The 18,311-nt window shown below is 40.8% G+C and overlaps 1 protein-coding gene across 2 annotated transcripts in view; it reads left to right on the top strand.

The window, feature by feature from the left end:
- Window positions 1–18,311, top strand: part of Mgmt (O-6-methylguanine-DNA methyltransferase) — a 325,209-nt gene that overhangs the window by 988 nt on the left and 305,910 nt on the right. Inside the window, exon 1 of one of the 2 annotated variants that reach the window (XM_004625574.2) lies at window positions 4,316–4,473. The exons of the other annotated variant lie outside the window; for it this stretch is intronic. The gene's annotated coding sequence lies outside the window, so the exon portion shown is untranslated. Of the gene's footprint in view, window positions 1–4,315; window positions 4,474–18,311 lie in introns of those variants that run through there. 2 annotated transcript variants of the gene reach the window in all.

The following is an 18,311-nucleotide window of genomic DNA, read 5'->3' as shown; positions in this document are numbered from 1 at the left end:
ATGGGGCCTTGGAGATAGCTCAGTGGTCTAAGGGCCTGCCTAGGCAATTGCAAGGACCAGGATTCGATTCCCAGCACCAAATGCACTGGACAAGTCCCGGGCACACTGAGCTGACCACCACGACTGAATGTGGTGGTACACACCTGTAATCCCAGCTCTGGGGAGACTGAGACAGGAGGATCATTAGGAGTCCAAGCTGCACAGTGAGAACCTGTACCAAATGCAAAAGAAAGAAAGAAAGAAAGAAAGAGAAAGAAAGGAAGGAAGGAAGGAAGGAAGGAAGGAAGGAAGGAAAAGAGAAAAAAAAAAGAAAATAAGGGCCAGGGAGATAGCTCAGTAGAATAAGCACTTCCCTGGCAAGTGCAAGGGCCTGAGTTCAATCCCTGGTACTGCCAAAAAAAGAAAAAAAAAAAAAACAGGAAAAGGAAAACAGGGTGTGTATATGTGTGTACACTGTAGTTGGACGATTCCCACAGGGAAGCAGGTTTGTCAAGAGAGGGGTCTGCCAGAGTGGGTGGAGCACAGTGCCAAGATGGTAAACATAAAGTGGTGAAGTTAGACTGGTTATTATTTATTTATATACATATACTTTACCTCTATTATGGTAGAATGTGATGGAATGCAGGACTTTACTCATGCAAAGCAAAGGCTCTACCACTGAGCTACATCCCCAGTGCTTGTGTCTTAAGTATAAACCCAGATACAGACTTATAGCATGTCTGCTAGAGAAACCCTCCCACCTCTCCTGTCCATAACAGATGATCTGAAGAGATGGTTTTGTTACGTTCGTGGGTCTCTCAATGGCTAAAACACTCATGGAGATAAAAAGGTTTAGCATGTTGTGGTGGGTAAAAATTTTGAAGAAAACTGTGTCGAGAACCTGGCTGGTAGTATCGTATTCAGATGCGTTATCAGAATATCTGCCAGAACCAAAAAGCTGCAAGTGGGCAAGGAGAAGAGATTTGTGATGGTAGGGGTCTTGTTTCTTCCCAGGTTCTTCCTGAGAATTTGGCAGTAGAAGTGTGTTTTAGGATCTAAGGGACTGGAGGAGCCAAGCTTCAAGTACACTGCTTTACTAGGGTGCTTTTCTATGGAAAGGTTTTTTCACTGGAAAAAAATGTGTGTTATGATATTGGATTTAACTTATATTATTAGAGCTCTAAGTACACCCTGGTTACCATCTGAATCGTGCTCAGTGCTGAGATTTCTAAGGCATCTTTCCTCCCAGAGCAGGATGAGGCACTCGGGGGCCTCCGCTGAGGTCGGGCCACACACTGGGGCCTTGTCTGTCACTCATCTCTCTCCCCTCACATCACATTGCCTTCTGAGGTGTCCCTCCTGTGCGACGGAAAACAAGGAGCCATAGGGAACTCTTACGCCCTACAGTTCCCTAGGAGTTGATTCCTTTTTGTCTCAGGAGTCTAAACATTAGAGTCTCTTCAGTTTTTGTTAATAAATTACTGAATTGTTATTTTAATTTTGCAGTGGACACTTAGGAGCCAGTGATTCAAACCATTAAGACTAACTCTCTTCGTTCAGTATAGAGCCTGTTGTTGACAGAAAATAGAAGCAAAGCAGTATTTTCTGAATTCTCTTTTCCTTTGATCATTTGTGAATGTAATACATACCTTTCAACTGATAGTATCCCATTAAAGTCATCATGAGTTGAAGATCCTATAAGTTAGAAATTCATTGAATACACCTCGCCTCCTAAATATCCACACTCAGCATCATGCCACACTTTAGCTTGTGGGCCGTTTCTGACTGGAGCTGTTGCACTGTCTACCAGGATTACAGGATCATATCACAAATCACTAGCCTGGGAAGAAATGCAAATCCCAGATTCAAAGTATGGTTTCTGCTGAATGCATAGTGCTTTTGCATCATGGTGAAGTTGAAAAACAGCAAGTCAAACTGTGTAAGTTGGGCACTGTCTGTGTTTTTAGTTTTCACACATCTCTCTGACCTGCCCAACTTCCTATTCCAGCTTGAAGGTCCCTTTGTAGATCTTCTTTCCCTGAGGCCTCTGGCTTCTGTTTGGGTCTCAGGTAACTCCCATAAATACACTGAACTTTTCCGGCTTTGAAAAGGCCTAGCCCAGTTACAGTTGCAGCTTTCCTTAACCTTCTGTCTTCTGGCTAGGTAGTATGTAATACAGTTACTTTTTGAAAACAAACAACCTTGCATCTTATTGCAGACTATCATTTAAATAAAACCTGAAAGTTTTAAAATGAGAGACATTTAAACCTTGGTTTCACTAGGTGACTGTGGGCTTCCTTGTGAGCTTGTTTACAAACACAGAAACAAACCAGCCCAATACCTCCTTATAGGTTTGAAGTGAAGGTGAAAGAGTTCATCTAGGGATGGGGAGGAGGTTAGAGCTTTGTGGGAGGCCGGTTCTCCTTTGCTGGGCGCCATGGATTTTTCCCATTTTATTTGTTTCTGTCCTGAACATAGGTGGATAAAACTTTGAGACATAATGCCATGGGGTATGTTTTTGGATTTTGATTTAGTGCTGCCTATCTAATCTATAAAAGAAGTCTAGTTTTTCACTTGACTTAAAAATTAACATGAATAAAGAACTTACAGAGAAACCATATAGAGAATATATTGGAATGTATTGAATGACTTATTTTTTCATGTAACTATGAAGAGGATTTAATCATTTGGTAATCTTTGAAGGAATTGTTGGCTTTGGCAGAGGAGGTTCCTGTCTTGCCAGAATGTTGTGGTTGAATTGTGCACTGAAGTTTGCCCCTGTTAAATTATGAATGGGCTGCTCTGGGGCCACCAACACGGCAGTGACACCCTTGGCCACATGTTCGTCACTTGTTTTCTATTCCATGCATTGTTATCAGGAGGGTAGGGATCCCCAAGGAGCCTTGTGTGCCCTGCACCCCTGTCTGGAATAAACTTATTTGGCCTATGATGTAGCTCTTGTAAAACCAGTTAGAAATGCTACCCAAACATTATTTATAGCTGTTAAATTTGTCATTGTATGTGTATATCTGTAGCCATGCAAGGGATTGTGAGAGAGCCATAAATGCCCAATATATCCACTTTCAACTTCTCAAATTTTCTTGTTAGAGTAATTTCCTTCCCGTAACACTTGTGAAATCAGCACAGTATCCAACCCTAGCTGAGTGGCCCATTCCCAGAAGTCCTGGGGTGACACTGAATGTAGAATCTACCAATGGTGTGGCTCGTAAAAGCAGGCACTTGTTAAATCTATTTGTTTTTATTATAGACATCGATCTGCCAGTCACAATAATGCATTTATGGACATTTTTCTGCAAGCACAGCGCTGGTGGCAGTTTTTACTGACAAATTGAGTCATATGGATAGTAGTTTAGAAAATTCTTACCTTATTGACAGATTAGGCAATTCCAACACTGGATTATTTCAGAGATACCTAGATGGTTGAAGAGGGAATGAATCTCAGGGCCATATAGGATATGAATTTTTAAGTGTGGAAATTTTAATAAATAACTGGTAGTTATTCCTCATTTGTTTTTCAACTTTTAGCCATATATTACTGTCAATCAAAAGTTCTACAAGTGGGGGCCCAAATGTCACCTTCAGGTTTGGCTGTTGCTCCTTTGTAAGAGCCACTCTGAACTAAGCCTCCACAGTGCTCATGAGCCAGCCCCTTGGATGTGCTGCTCTGTTTGAGGTATTCACTGGGAAGACTAGGGCAGTGTTTTTACAAAGATAGTCTGAACCCTAATGGCATCAGAAATATGGAGCATTTACAAAGATACATTGAGGGGTCTCTTATTATGGGCCCCATATAGCATCAGAACTTGGGAATCTGTGGCTTTGCAGGATCCTCAGGAGAGTTTGGAATGTCCTAATACTTGAGCACCTCCAGGAGTCCTTAGGATTACTTGGAAAGGAGAGCTTGTTGCCAGCCCAGACAAATTCCGAGTTCTCTTTCCAGCTGGATCCACTTGTAGCCAGCATTGTTCTAAGTTGCCTGTGCATATGGATCTGTGTATGGTTTTGTAACTCCTTAGAGACATGTGAATCTCTTCAAAATATAAACCCAACATGTTATCATAGCATTATAGTTTTCGGTTTTGTGGTTATGACAAAGGATGCAGATGTTGCCAAAACTTTGGCATCAGTTTTACAAACAAACGTGAAGCATGGGTAGCCATCGTGTGTCTCCCTTCTCTTTGTCCTTTTGGCTGGCCCATGTTCCTTTTTTACCCTTCTGGGTAGATGTATTTTCATATCTCAGGTGAGCATTAACTTTTGGATACACAACTGAATATATTTTTGTGGAACTAAGTGGGATTTTTTTTTCATAGCACATGCTGGAATTGTGGGTAAGAAGAAAAATGGATGTGGCTCTGATGGTGACAGTTACTAGCTCGGTGACTGGAGGCAACTTTAACCACCCCATCACCTATTGGATGGGGATGATCAGCTTATTCTTGTATACCTGAGCAAGTAGAAGTGTGTGAAATAGTAAGTGAATATTTTTAAAATCAAAAGCACTGCATGGAGAAAATATCTCACAGAAAGATAAAACTGGAAGAGGGTGAAGAATCATTCAGAATCCTTATTTTCCTCCAGTCTAATCAGCATACTCATTTCTCTCTAGTCCAGTAAACATCTTTTTCCCTTCCTGGTTCCATCACAGTCTTTGTTTCCCTTTAGTCCAGACAGAATGTTCCTTCCATTCTCATTTCCCTCAATCAGCATCCTTGTTTTCTTTCAGTCCAGCTGGAATCCTTGCTTTGCAGATTCCCATATGCCAGGCTTTCATAGAGGTGGCAGGACAGTGGTTACCAGTGCATCCCTCCTGGCAAGATTTTATTGCTTCACACCTTGTTATCTAAGACTTTAGGTAAAGTTACTGAAATTCACAAGGGTTTCTTCCAGGTAGGTCTAGGTGACCCCCCAAAAGCCTCATGTGGTCATAGGATTTATTTTAGAAGTAGCTGAATCTAGACCGTGTGATTGATATGTAGTATAGTGGTGGGATTAAGGATGGGTGGTTGATGGGTTGGTCCCCTGACTGCATTGGCACCTCCCTAATCCCAGTAGACTGGATGCAATATAAGGGACAGAAAGAGGTTTGTCTCTCGCTCATTGCTTTTGCTCTTTTCCACCGCTGTGAACTGTTTCCCCACTGCCATGTGCCAACGGATTATAGAGTGAAACCTCTATGAACTGGGAGCTAAATAAACTTTTTCCCCTTTCTTTGGGTTTCAGGTATTTGGTCTTGTTCGTGAGAAAAGTAATGAAGTCAGTGAGGCTGGTGACATTTGTGAGATGTGAAATTATCAGATTGAGGGGTCATACTAGGCCCATCTCTGGTGAGACCTGAGTAATAATAATAGTTGGTATTTGTTATTGCTTCATCACAAAACTCTTGTTGGTGGAGTCAGAACACGAGGAAGTCAGACATGTCATTCTACCTCCAGTGCATTTAGAGCATGTGGTAGCTCTGCGCTAATTCGGCATGTTTCTAAACTTCCTTTTGACTATAAGCAGGTAGTTTGCTTTGCCATGTATACCTTCATTTTTAGGGAAGACAATGATTACTGCTGAAGTGTCTGGCTGCATTATTGTCCCAGTCAGGTGACCAAATTCAGAATGTTCAGGTGTGTGTCATGATGGTGTGTTTGTGCTTTGCATTCCTAGTGGCGCCTGCCATCTCAGACAGCCCCGTCTAGGAGGCATGACACTGCTAGTCTGTTAAATTGAAGGACTTCTGAGACGACTAGACACAGGATCTAACATAATGTAATGGCAGTACGACTAGCACAGGACCACGTTTTCTCATGTGTGACTACTCACAGTGCAGTAGCAAGGGACAACCCTTGGTTACGCTTTGTCCACAAGTCAATGATGTGAAGGAGTGTGTGTGTGTGTGTGTGTGTGTGTGTGTGTGTTTGAAAATTGGCCTTATTTTGGGTTATCTCTGTACCCTCACATAATGATTCATTTCACCCACCCTGGCACTCTTAGGAAAGGCATAGAGTGCTCATTGCTGAACACAGACCATCTTAGTAAATCTTCAGGATTGTGTGGTGACGTTACATACTTTTCGTGTCTGTGCTGAATGTGAGGGAACTGGGTTTTGGAGAGTTTGAGTAACATGGCATGAAGTACAGGGAGTAGGGGAGAATTCTTCCCCACCCAAATTTATTTCATAAACACATGTAGGCTTTATGCCATTGTGCCACACTGCCTTTGCAGTGGTGGGGCTGAGAAGACTTTAGAAGCCCTTTTAGGTGTAAGGTAGGTTATGTAAGGTAGGTTATGAACACATGTGTATAGTCAAAGTTTTCTATCGTCACCAAGACTTGGTGACTAAGTCAACGATAAGTCACCAAGCATTGTCCTTACTGTTGTGGGAGAAAGAGCATCCAAGTCTTCTGCCACTGCTTAAGACCCCCAAAAGAAGTATAGAACTATGGCAAAGCTTGCCTGCTGCATTTGTTGTTTATGCTCACCCTACATCCCATTTGAGAGTTGATGATCAATGTTATGGGTACAGGAAGGAGGGGAGCATCTGTAGTGCCACCCCTGTCCCAAGAGTTGTTCACCTGTCTTGCCACATTACTGTGGGCCAGGGATCCTCATCTGACTCCCATCAAAGCAATTCATGAGAATCCCCCAGTTCCTCAGCTGGCAGAAGACACGAGACATTCTGGGCAGAGCAGGGCAAATGCAGACTATTGGGTGCCTTTAGGGACTGCATGGGTGGCTGGAATCGAAGGTTGAAGTGGTAAGGGGGCAACTCCTGGAAATCACAGCTGCAGTGCTCTGGAGTCTTTCCTCTAGTCCTTTGCGAGCGGGGATACCAGCTTGTCAGAGTTTTCCATAGAAGGCTCCTTGGCCAGTATGTGTGCCTAATGAGGAAAAGATGGGTGGCAGCAGGCCTGACAGTGAGGGAAGACAGCGCTGTGGGTATCACTGGGGCTGGTATTGCAGGTTTACTGACTGATTGTTGAGTGTGGTTGAAAGATGACATTTAGAGTCATTTTGCTTATTGAGAAAGAAGAAAATGTTTAGTGTCTATGTCTCTCTTTTTATGTACACCTTTTTCAAGCACCTAAGAACATTCTGGCTCTGGAACAGCAATCAGCCCCTCTGCCTTGGCTGGCGTCTGGGTTGTGAGGTGGGAGATTGCCTTGTTTTAACTGTTCATTCAGGCAGAAATGTCAGCAGGGAGGAAGGAGGCTCATTAACAGGCACCCTCTACTCCCAACCTGCACTCCACAGGGGGCAACCTGTACTTTCTGCAGGTAGCAGTGAAATCTTTAAAATAAAACTGGCAAGCTTTAGGTGTACATTTACATCAGAATGCAAATTAAAAATAAAGTGTGTGCTTAGTTGCCTTGGATTATGACTGTGGCATATCTTAGCCAGATGGGTGCTTGAGCATGTCCCCGTGGGGCTTACCTGGTGGTTTCTGGGGCAGCATATCTTCTCCAAGGGCCACCAGGGTTAGGATTTCTTCTGGGCCATGGGCTAAGATTTAGTCTGTTTTCTGTTGCTGGGTGATTTATAAGGAAAGAGATTTCTTTTGGCTTGTAGTTCTGTGGACAGTTGCACAAAGATCTCAGGGAAGGAACAGCAGCTGTGGAGTCCCTGGTGATCACAGGTGGCTATGTTGGAAGGAGAGACAGAAGGACAGAGTAAGCTCTAGGCGGGAGTTCAGGCCAGTAGGTACTGCAGGTCTCGAAGCCAGAGACTGGACAAGTTCCGTGGAGATGGAACTTGAAAGTTTCAGCATCCTGAGATTGTCATCTAGTTAAAAAAATGCTACCAGGGAAAGGCAATGTATCTATTGGATGACAGGCAATCAAATGAGAAAGTGCCTCACATCCTTAGCGTAGTGTATGACAGGAGTTGTGTCTGATAGGATAGTGTCTGGTTGCTCTTATTGGTAAGGCTTTTATCACTTAAAAGGAAGTTTCTAGAATAAGGAACACCAAAAAAAATGATATATATCTAAAAGTTGCTAAAGTTAGCCAGCTATCCAAAAAAGACCCATGTATACTATTCTTTATTGTGCAGAAAAAATTGTCTCTGTCACTGCTTTGTTATTATCAGATTAAGCTGTTGAGTCACATGGATACAGAGTGTTGTGTTGGTGTGTTTGCTGATTAACATGTGCTCTGTGCCTCCTCCACTCCATCAGTTCCTGGGCCGCATGGGACTCTAAGGTCAGGTGCCTGTGGCTCAAAGTAGGGAAGCCAGGTGAGGTTGCTCCCAGGATTCTAAGTCTGACATTTGTTGGCAGAGTTGTTACTTTGAATGAATGTGCAGGCTCAAAAGTTAGGTTAATGTTCCTAAAGTTCAAGATTATCTGCTCTGTTGGCTGTGTAGTCTTCTGCCTGTTGAAAGAACAGGCTTTGGGAGACACTGCGTTCCTTCTGTGATGGGGACCAGCACTTTGTGTAGATGGGACACTTTCATTGCTAAGCAGGAGAAGTCCTGGCAAATGAGGGAAGTTTATTACTCTGATGCTGTCAGATCAGGTTATTCCTGGATGCTATAGCTAATGCTGTGCCGCTGGCTTGAGTCCCCATGGCCAGCTGGAGTCAGGATCACTCCTTTTTCTCACAAAAGCATGAACTTTAAAGCCTTACTGTTGGCTTGTTTGAAAAGATATTTATTTTTGCCATGAGAATAATGAGAACATTTCAAAGAGCCTCTGTGACTCTCTTTTAGACTGATAACTATTGCTGTCTTTGTGGTGCTTTTGGTAAAGCACCACAAAGACAGCAATAATCACAGTCCTTTTTGATCAGGAGTTTTCCTGTCTCCTGTATAGAGATGTCTTGCCGTGACTCCCTTCTTTCAGTGTAGCTTTTCTTACTAGCCATTAAAGGTTGTGACAGTGAAAGCGGGTAGATTCTTGGGAAGGTTTGAGCTCTACTTTGGTGTTGGCCAGAAGGAAGTATCCTGTTTGTGTGATGTGCTTTGTTGGAAGATTGGCATCGAGCAACTCCCTGTTGCTTGTGCTGGAGCCGCTCCCTAGCCAGTTTTAATGGTTGGGTATATATTACACCCTGACATTGATTTGGCATGATTTTGGTACCTGGGACACAGTCTCAAGCTCCTGGTAAGACCTAGTAAGGAGGGTCGAGTCTGGGAACGGATGGGTATTGGTGCCTTCAGGCAGCCCCCAGTGGCTCAGATTGAGGCCTTCTCTGGCAGTTTAATTCTGTTTGGTGCTTGTTGGTCTGGTGTCAGTGGTGAGGATATTCCTGTTTCATGTCCTTTCTCTGCGAAAGAGGACAGCTAGCTGCAGCCTTGGCTATTCTTGCATCCATCTTCTGACAAATCTCTCTGGTGTGTCTCCGAAGCTTCTGGAAACGCATAACCTCCTGCCAAAGTGAAGGGTGGAGGAGGAGACAGCTTCACAGGAAGCTGCTTTGGGAGGAGGAGCCACATGATTAAAGCTTGGCGCACAGACAGAGAGAGAATAGAGTTGGCCTCCTTCCTGTCACTCCCACCTCTGTTTAAGGCTGGTAGACATGTTTGGGCTAAACTCGCTCTCACTTGGGTCCAAGATGCCGTGAGTTGGTACAGCTCCACATTCAGGCCTAATGGGCTCTTTGTCCAGAGCCTGCAAAAATTAACCTTTGTACCAAGGTTGAGTGGGTAGGAAGGCCAAGATTTCCTCCTTCTAGAGCTCCCCTCTGTCTTAGTCTTTGAGATCTCTAACCATAGTCTAAGCAAAGACTCGTGTTTTCTGGGCTCTCCAGCCTCCCTAAGACTCAGCTCTCCTAGAAGTCACTTCAGCTCCAAATCTTCCCCCTCAGGGGTACCACCCTTGCCATGAGAACAATTAAAATATTGTTCTCATTGTAAGCACTCAGTAAACCCATCTGTTTTGAGCTTTACTGTACTGTTTTTATCTTGCAATGCTGGAATTCCAGATTAGAAGCCCTTCAAGGCCTGGCTTTGGCTTCTGCTGTATAGAAGGCCTAGCACAAGGTGCTGTGGACTGCACTGTGTCCTCAGATTCAGAGGTTAGAGGCCTAATTCCAGTGTGGCTCCATTTGAAGATGGGGACATTAAGAGGTCTGTAGGCCAGATGAGGTCAGAGGAGTGAGGGCCTAACCTAGCAAGACTGATGCTTTGAAGGAGAGAAGGGAGTTCTCTGTCTCCTCATTTGAAAACACAGCAGGCATCTGTCTGCAAGTTAGGAAGGGAGGGAGCCCTCAGCAGAACTGAAGTAGCCAGAAGTTTTATCTGAAATGTGAATAGCACCGCCTCAACTGTCAGAAGATAATGTCTGTTATTGAAGCCACTCTGTGTGGTATTATGTTTTAGTAACCTGAGCTGACCAATACACAGGAACAATGCAAACTAAAAATCCTATGAAAAGCCAAAACTTGCTGGGGTTGTATATGAGGCTGAAATTTTGGGAGGAGGAGAGCTTTGCAGTCACATGGTGCTCAAAGGTCCTGTTTGTAGTTTAGTTCCTGGCATCCCCAAAGATGTGAGTGTGTAAAAGAAAACAGCAGAAACCCAAATCTGATTACCAGTAACTCTAGTAGTTGCAGAAATGAGATGCACTAGGTCAGACAAGGACCACTTCGAGGGCTGGATTATAGAAAGGCCTAGTGTTTTGGGGTACTGGTTAAGTGTATGAGCTTTGAAGTCATGTAGGCTGCAAGCAAAGCAGAGGCAGGGAGAAAATACCAGCTCCAATGTTGGGTGCCTAGTTTTTTTCAGTGCAAGGGCAGGCCAGGGGTTCAGTCTAAATAGTGGTTAGGATTTTCCATTTCTTCTCGAGATTGGTCCTGGTAGACTCTAACTTACCCAGTCATGTAGGCTCTACTCTAGCCAGGAACTAGACTAATCTGGCCTGGTCCAGGAGTAGTAAGTAGTCATCCTGCTGGATACTAGTTGTAGTTCTCAAAAATGTACAGTTGACTGCTCTACTAGTTGAGCTTGCTCTTTTGTGCCAACCTACTTCTCTCTCTTTCTAAGTATATTTTCAGGTCTCTCTTGATCTAGAGACTTAGACATTTTTTTTTCTCAGGGCTTCTGGCCCAATCCTGTGCCAGGTCAGTCTCACATTGAATCTAAATCATTAATGAAGAGCCCTCAAAATACAGGAGGTTGGCCAACTCACCAGTTTATTTAGTAGACTTTAAATCTGCAACTTGTATCAAACCCATGGGGACTTTTAGGATTGTTGCAAAGAAAACTCAGACTAAATTTTTTCCTGGTAGATCTTTCCATTGCTGAACTTTCCCTGGCCTAATATGCCCACAGTATAGACTAGCACCATGTTCCTGAGACCCTGCTTTTGGGGTCCACCAGTTGCCCAGAGGGAGAATGGTGTGGTTGGAAACTGAATGGTGTGGTTAGGGCAGGTGAAGCCAGAGTCCTGAATTGAGAAATGTGCTGTGTTGTTTATCATGCTTTTAATACTTAAGATGTGGTTTTGAATTCTTCTTAGTTATCTTTTATTTATTTATTAACATAGCTATGCTTGTTGTTTAATTCCATAGTGAGAATCTCTAAGAATATGATTAACCTTGAGGGTCATCTTATAATGTAATTATTAATGATTGGTTCTGCTTATCCTTGAAATCAATAAGAGAGGCATAATGGTTTGGTATATAGTTGGGCTTGATTTCTTACATTCCATGACATCAGTGATTATCGGTTTACTACTCAGAACATGTTTGATGGTTATGAAGTGTATGATTAGTTTTATATAATTATTATAATATGTAGTGTTCCTTACATGACTTATGTTAATGTGGCAAATAGTATTAACGTCTCCTGCCACTAATAGTTAGGGTAGGGATGTATAGTGATTGATCTTCCTGGGAGTGCTGTAATGTAAAAACAATTCGGCCGTTGGAAGTATATTTTACAAGTGTGCATTGGGCCTTTGGGATGTTATATTGAAAAACCCAATTGTATAGTTACCATGGGAACCCAATTAGAATAGATTGCTTGACTTTTTTTTTTTTTTTTGTCTTTCATCTTGACCAAAAATCTAATGTATTTTAAATGTTTTCATATGGAATTGTATTCCTATACTGGCTTGCTGTACCATAGGATTCTTTCTTTCTTACCCCAATTTTAAGCTGACATGGTGATAAATTTTCCAGTGGACATTTACAAGGAAGTCCCTTAAAGAAATTGAATCAAATCTTTGTGGAAAAGTTTGTGTAGGTAGGATGATAGAGGTAGGAGGTGGTAGAAAGCATTGTAAAAGTGGGCATCTTCCATAACAGCAGACAAAGGTCCTCATGGTCCTCCTTAGGTGGAAGATGCAAGTGTGTTTCTTCAGGTGTGCATTTGGGGCATTAGGTCCCTAAGGGGACAGCCAGCGGGTTGCAGAGGTCAGTGCCGAGATTGCTGTTAGATATCTACTAAATTACTACTCCTTAAAACTGTTTGGTCTCAGAGATTTATTTCACTTTAAAAACTCACTGAGAATCTCAAATCTCAAACCTTGTATAAGCTGTCTGTATCTGTTTATGTTTCTATTTTGGTTCCTTAAGATAATTAGTTCTAGGACTTCCCTTGGATGTCACATTCCAAGGATGCTCAAGTCTCTCATGTAAAGTACATAGTGGGCTGGAGAGCTAGCTTGGCGGTCCAAGCGCCTGCCTGTCAAGCACAAGGACCCAGGTGTGATCCCTGCTACTACGTGCTGTTCTGGCCCTGGAACCCCTTTTGGGCCATGCTGGCCCCAGGAACCAGGGAACCACCTGTAATCCCAGTGCTGGGGAGGCTGAGAGAGGATCACTATGAGTCTGAGCTGCATAAGGAGACCCTGTACCAAATAAATAACTAAAAGATTAAAACTAAAATAGAAGATAAAGTGGCATAGTATTTGCATATAGCCTATGTGCATACTCTCTAGATCATCTCTAGGTTTCTTATAATACTTAAAACAATATAAGTAGTATCTAATTATTGTTTAGGTAACAGTGTTCAGAACAGAACCTCAGCATAGCTTGTTAAATACAGGCACAAGTTTCCCCCCAATAATTTCAACCCTTGGATTAAATCCTTGGATGTGAAAAAGCAAAGTATATTGCTGTTTACTACATTAGAACTTAACATTGAGAAATATAAAAATATTTATTAATTTACTTAAGAAAAATGTAAACTTATTAAATTTTTGCACAGTGATATTTTAAAAGGAAAAGTAGGTATATTTTTCATGAAAAGCAGTTAGTAAAAGACACATTATCAGTTTACCTTTTTTTCCACATATTTTTAATTTTTAGGAGAAAGCTATATTCTCATATCTGCTTCTGTTTTCGGTATGTTATCATACAAGGGCTGATCAAACTTATGGTGTGGGTTAAAACATTTATTATAGTAAAAGAACCATGGGCAGTACATCTCCCTCAAAGTACTTCTCACTCTGAACACACAAATCTAGTAGTTTTGCTACTTTCTAAGGCCGTTCTAGAATCCTCTTTTGTGGGTGTCTTTGTGAAACATGATAAAACCTATGAGGAATGCTCTCTCCACGTTCCATCCAAGGGGAAGGCGGGCTTGTGAAAACAGTCCAGTGTGTCTTCATTCACTGGGTCTAGTACTCTGCAACTTCTGAGTCTTCCCCAAAGTCGAGGGAGGTAAACATTTTGAATCAATTTAGGACATTGAGGCAGCTGTGACAGCACACTTGAAGACATCGTGAAAGAGGACTTCCAGAACTGCTTTGGAAAGTGGCAAGAATGATAAGTATTTCAAAGCACAGGGAGTAATTTGAAGCAGGGAGAGCTGTTAATGTATCATTTACTGTATTAAATTTTAAAAACATTTATAATATTGTTAGATTGCACCACATACATTGTTTTGGTTGAGGCTTATTAAGTGATTTTGGCCTCACTCAGATAAATAGGTAAAACATCATTTTAATTCTTTTTCCAGATCTCTGCAGACATTCTCTCACCCCCCATTGGAACAAGACAATTGGTAGTTTCTTAAAAGCTTGCCGCAGTGTGGTCTGAACTCATTTCAGGGGACTATGTAATGCCAGTCCGTGAATACCCACTGTGTGTCTTGCCCCTATGATGGCCTTGTAATGTTATTTGTTGGTCTTATGGGAAATATTGCTTCATGGAGTACCACAGATATTCCAAATATTGACATGTTTCACGGTACAGCATTGAAAATCATGTTTGCCAACGTCACCATTTTTCTTTCTCCTTAGAAAAAATGTCCGCATTGGTAAATTGTGGTAAATTATTAGCCATATTTGAAAGTAAGCTCTTGTTTACTATCCTTATCTGGCCATCAGCAGCAAACACTGTTAGTTGTATTTTGTACAGTGGTAACCTCACTTCATTCATTTTTAAGTAAATACCTGTGGATATGCAAGTTTGAAGAAATATCAGTTTTTAGTCCTTTGTATAGGCCAAGCTAGTGCTAAGAAAAACTTAGCCAGTTTGTTCTACATCCATTATGCGTAGCATTCTCTTAGACATGTTTTACCAGAAATAAACCCAAAAACTTTTAAGGTTATAACTCAATCTCCATCTGCAAAGTTTTGGCTGACTAAGACAGACCAGCAGGGCTTCAATCAAAGGACCACAGCACCATGGTCAAAAAAAGGGTGCAACCAGATACTAGACCCACAACAAGCCCCTGCCAAGAGCAAGCCCTTCATTCTAGGCATTAACCAAAGAAAGAGGGGTCCATCTATTTAATACAACACCATCATGTAAAGACGTTGCAGTTCTTTGCATCCAAGTCCAGCACACCATCATAGTTTTTAGAAATAAGTCAAGAGAATAAAAAGGTTATTGTTAAGAGTAGAAAATACAAAAAGGATGCCTGTCCATATTATTGTTACTGTACAAGAATGTTAAAATAATTGTAATTGATATCTTTCAAAAGAGAAGATGGAGACAAAATTAATGAGAACGTGAACAATGTGTATGAGTGAAATATACATTGAAATATGAAATGAGCATTCTAGAACTCAAAAAACCAAATATGAAAGGTAGAACTCAGGATAAGTTGAATGGTTGATCAGATACAACAGAAAATAAGACTTGATATATGTAAGACAGGTCAACAGAATATTCCAAACCATGACACCGACAGAGGACAAAGGAATGAAAGCAAACATACTATATACCTACCTCCTACTCAGACCCCAAAAGGAAAGAACAATGGATGAAGCAAAATAATATTTGAAAACTTCAGGGTCAAGGATTTTCCAAAACAGGTAATAGATATCAACAGAGATTCCAGAAGCTCTGTAAATTCAGAGAAGAGTAAATACGAAAACACAATCATGAATAACAAAATTAGCTTCAAACCAAACAAGAAATTTTAAAAGCAGCAGACCAAAAACTAGATACTGCATTACTATCAAGAGAGCAACATTAGACTGACAGCTCACTTTGCAAAGAAACTTCAGAAACTAAAAGACAATGGAATGGAACATCTTAAATGATGAAACAGTAACTGCTAAATCAACAATTAGCAACTGGTACGTTAGTATTTCCAACACAGGCTGGAAGTATTTTAAAATGGACTCAATTCACCACCAACTGAAATACTTAAAAAAATTATAAGTATTTAAGTTTTAAGTATTTATTTCCAATTTTTTTAATTGGAAAAATTCCCACCCTGATTAACTATATATAGTGATACCTGTGAACTAAGCAACTGCACTGAAGATGGCAATTTGTAATAGTATGTTCATGCTTGGAGTGCCTGTCATTCTGATCTTCTGAATATGGGCTGCTTCTCATGACATGCCAGTTGCTGCTGTGCTGTCTCTTGAGTAGATGATTGTTCAAAAAGAAGGGGGTGGTGAGTGAAAGCAAGAGACAGGAAAAGAAATGTTGTGGGACTGTCCTGCTTCAAGGTTGTATATGGTGAGACTTTTGGACTTATGTGCAAACATGAGAAGTATATAATTCTTTATGCCTATTTTTAAAATATATTTTAATTTTTTAATGTTTTTTCATCATGTTCTGTAGGAACTTAAAGTTCAACATATTAATACTTGATGAAAAATACCTGTTCCATGTTATGCCTAAGATGTTTGCTATTCAGACAGATAGTGAGGTTAAGCTTAACAGCCCAGGTTGTATGGTAGTAAGCTTCGCTTCTGGAGGGTTAACAACCTAAGTTTGCAGACCAAAATTAGAGAAAAAGGAGGGCTTCAATGAAAGCCAACATTTTGGCCCTAGCCTTCCAAGGTCAATTAAGACTCAAGATATATGAGAACTTGTACTGTAATGTCATGTAACTCAGTAGTGTCCCAAATTTTCTGATCAAGGAGATTATGGGGCTAAAGAGGAAAGTATTTGATGATGTAGAGTGTGCCTAAGGAGAGTCACATGGAGAGAAAACATTCTCTCAGGCTTTCACAGAGAGCACATTGGCTGAGCAATGGCCGTGACTCATCCACATGGCTGACACTGACAAAGGTTCTACAATCTGAGGTACAGGTTCTCAGGAAAAATCCTGAGGGGATTTGACTGACTTTATCAGATCCAAAAGCTACAACTCTTGTTGCGTAGGTCCTATTTTACCTTGGTCTTAACCATCCAGCAGAAAAGTATAAAAACGAAGTATAAGAAGTAAAGCCATGCTGTTATGTTGAGCTGTAGGGGACTCAGGTCAACAATTTCTGACATTGCCAGTGAAGTGGAAAACCCAATACTATTATGGACTACTGTACTCTTTTAGTGTATTTTGCTGAGTTAACACACCTATAATATTCAAATAATGTAACTAAACAAAAAAGGGATACAGGTGAATGTTCATTTTGTATCTGTGTATTCAAAATGGTTAGGATAGATATATAGTTACATTCTCTTAATGAATAGAGGGATTTGTTGTAATAGTGTTTGTAATTAGGATATCATGTCTGCCTCTTGTACAGCAAATAACTACTAGGAAGAATGTATGCGATGTGTTAATATTGAAACTGTCCTACCACTTTGGTTTAAAACTGTCTCATTGCTCTTTGTTTCTCAATAAAATTATGGGAAAAAAATAGAATGCTTATGGCCGTTTTGTGAATTCACTCCTCTATCCTTAGGAACTGACTTCCTTTACTTTTGCTTTTAAAGAACTGTAACATGACAGCATCTTTTCAAAATTTTATATAGTTATTAGTTTTATATTAATATTGGTTACATTTATTTTATTTAGTTATTAGTTACATTTTATATGATTATTTATAAGGTTGGGCTGAAGTATACCATCTCGATGTTTGTTTTCTATTTATCCTAGTTGTTTGTCTTGTCTTTTCCCTGCATTCTTTTAGGTTATGAAAGCATTTTTAGAACTCTAAATTAACATTTTATTTATTCCTGTGGATTATTAGTTATTCTTTTCCTTTTTAGTGAATAGCCTAGGCTATGTCATGTTATTACCATAGGCTACATTTGTATGACTTAATACAACTTGACATGAAGCGTAAGAGTTAACAGTCAACCTCCATTTCTTGCCTCCCATTTTTCTTACATTCATTTTGTTGCTAGATATGAAGTAAACTCCAGACTGTATTACTGTTAATTTTGCTTTATACATTTAGTTATCTCTTAGGATTAAGCTAGAAAAAATTTCTATACTTATATATTTATTTCAATATATTTATTTCTTGAGTTCTTAAGAACATTTTTCTTTTTTTCTTTCTCTTTTTTTTTTTTTTTCAGATCCTAATTTCAGTCTTTCCTTAACACCAGAAAAAGACACAGAACTTTTGAGTGCCTTTCTTCTGGCATATGAATAATCTTCCTTTTGCTTTTTTTTTATTGTTATGAAAAAGGGTTTTATCTCATGTGCATTCTTGGAAAGATCTTTCTTTAGAATTCTGGATTACTCATTTTTACCTCTTTTAATGCTTCAGAAATGTTCTTTTGTGTCCTGCCTTGCACAGGTTCTGATAATCAATTTGCGGTCCCTTCTTTTTGTGTCTCCCCACCTGCCCCTGCCCCCAGCCCTAGCCACTTGTAAGGTTTTCATTCTTACTTGTTTTTAGTAACTTGACTATCTGCTGTGTTTAGTTGTCCTGATATTTCTTCTGTCTGGATTTCTTTGAATTTCTTGAATCTGCGGATAGAGATTTTTTTTCAGTAAAATAATTAGTTAATTTTTCTGGGGCTGGCCAGATAGCTCAGTGGAATAAAGCACTTGCTTAGGCAGACACAGGGACTGGGGTTTGAGCCCAGGTATGCCATGCCGGCCCCACCTCTGGGGCGTGCTGAGATTGGGTGTGATGGCGTGCACCTGTGATCCCAGCACTTGGGAGGCTGAAACGGGAGACTCACTGTGAGTCTGATCTGTGTAGTGAGACCCTGTACTAAATACATGAATAC

Source organism: Octodon degus, unplaced genomic scaffold (assembly GCF_000260255.1).
Source record: "Octodon degus isolate 3935 unplaced genomic scaffold, OctDeg1.0 scaffold00010, whole genome shotgun sequence".
Lineage (NCBI taxonomy): Eukaryota > Metazoa > Chordata > Mammalia > Rodentia > Octodontidae > Octodon > Octodon degus.
The sequence above is the reverse complement of the archived record's forward strand: the minus strand, read 5'-3'. Positions and strand labels throughout refer to the sequence as shown.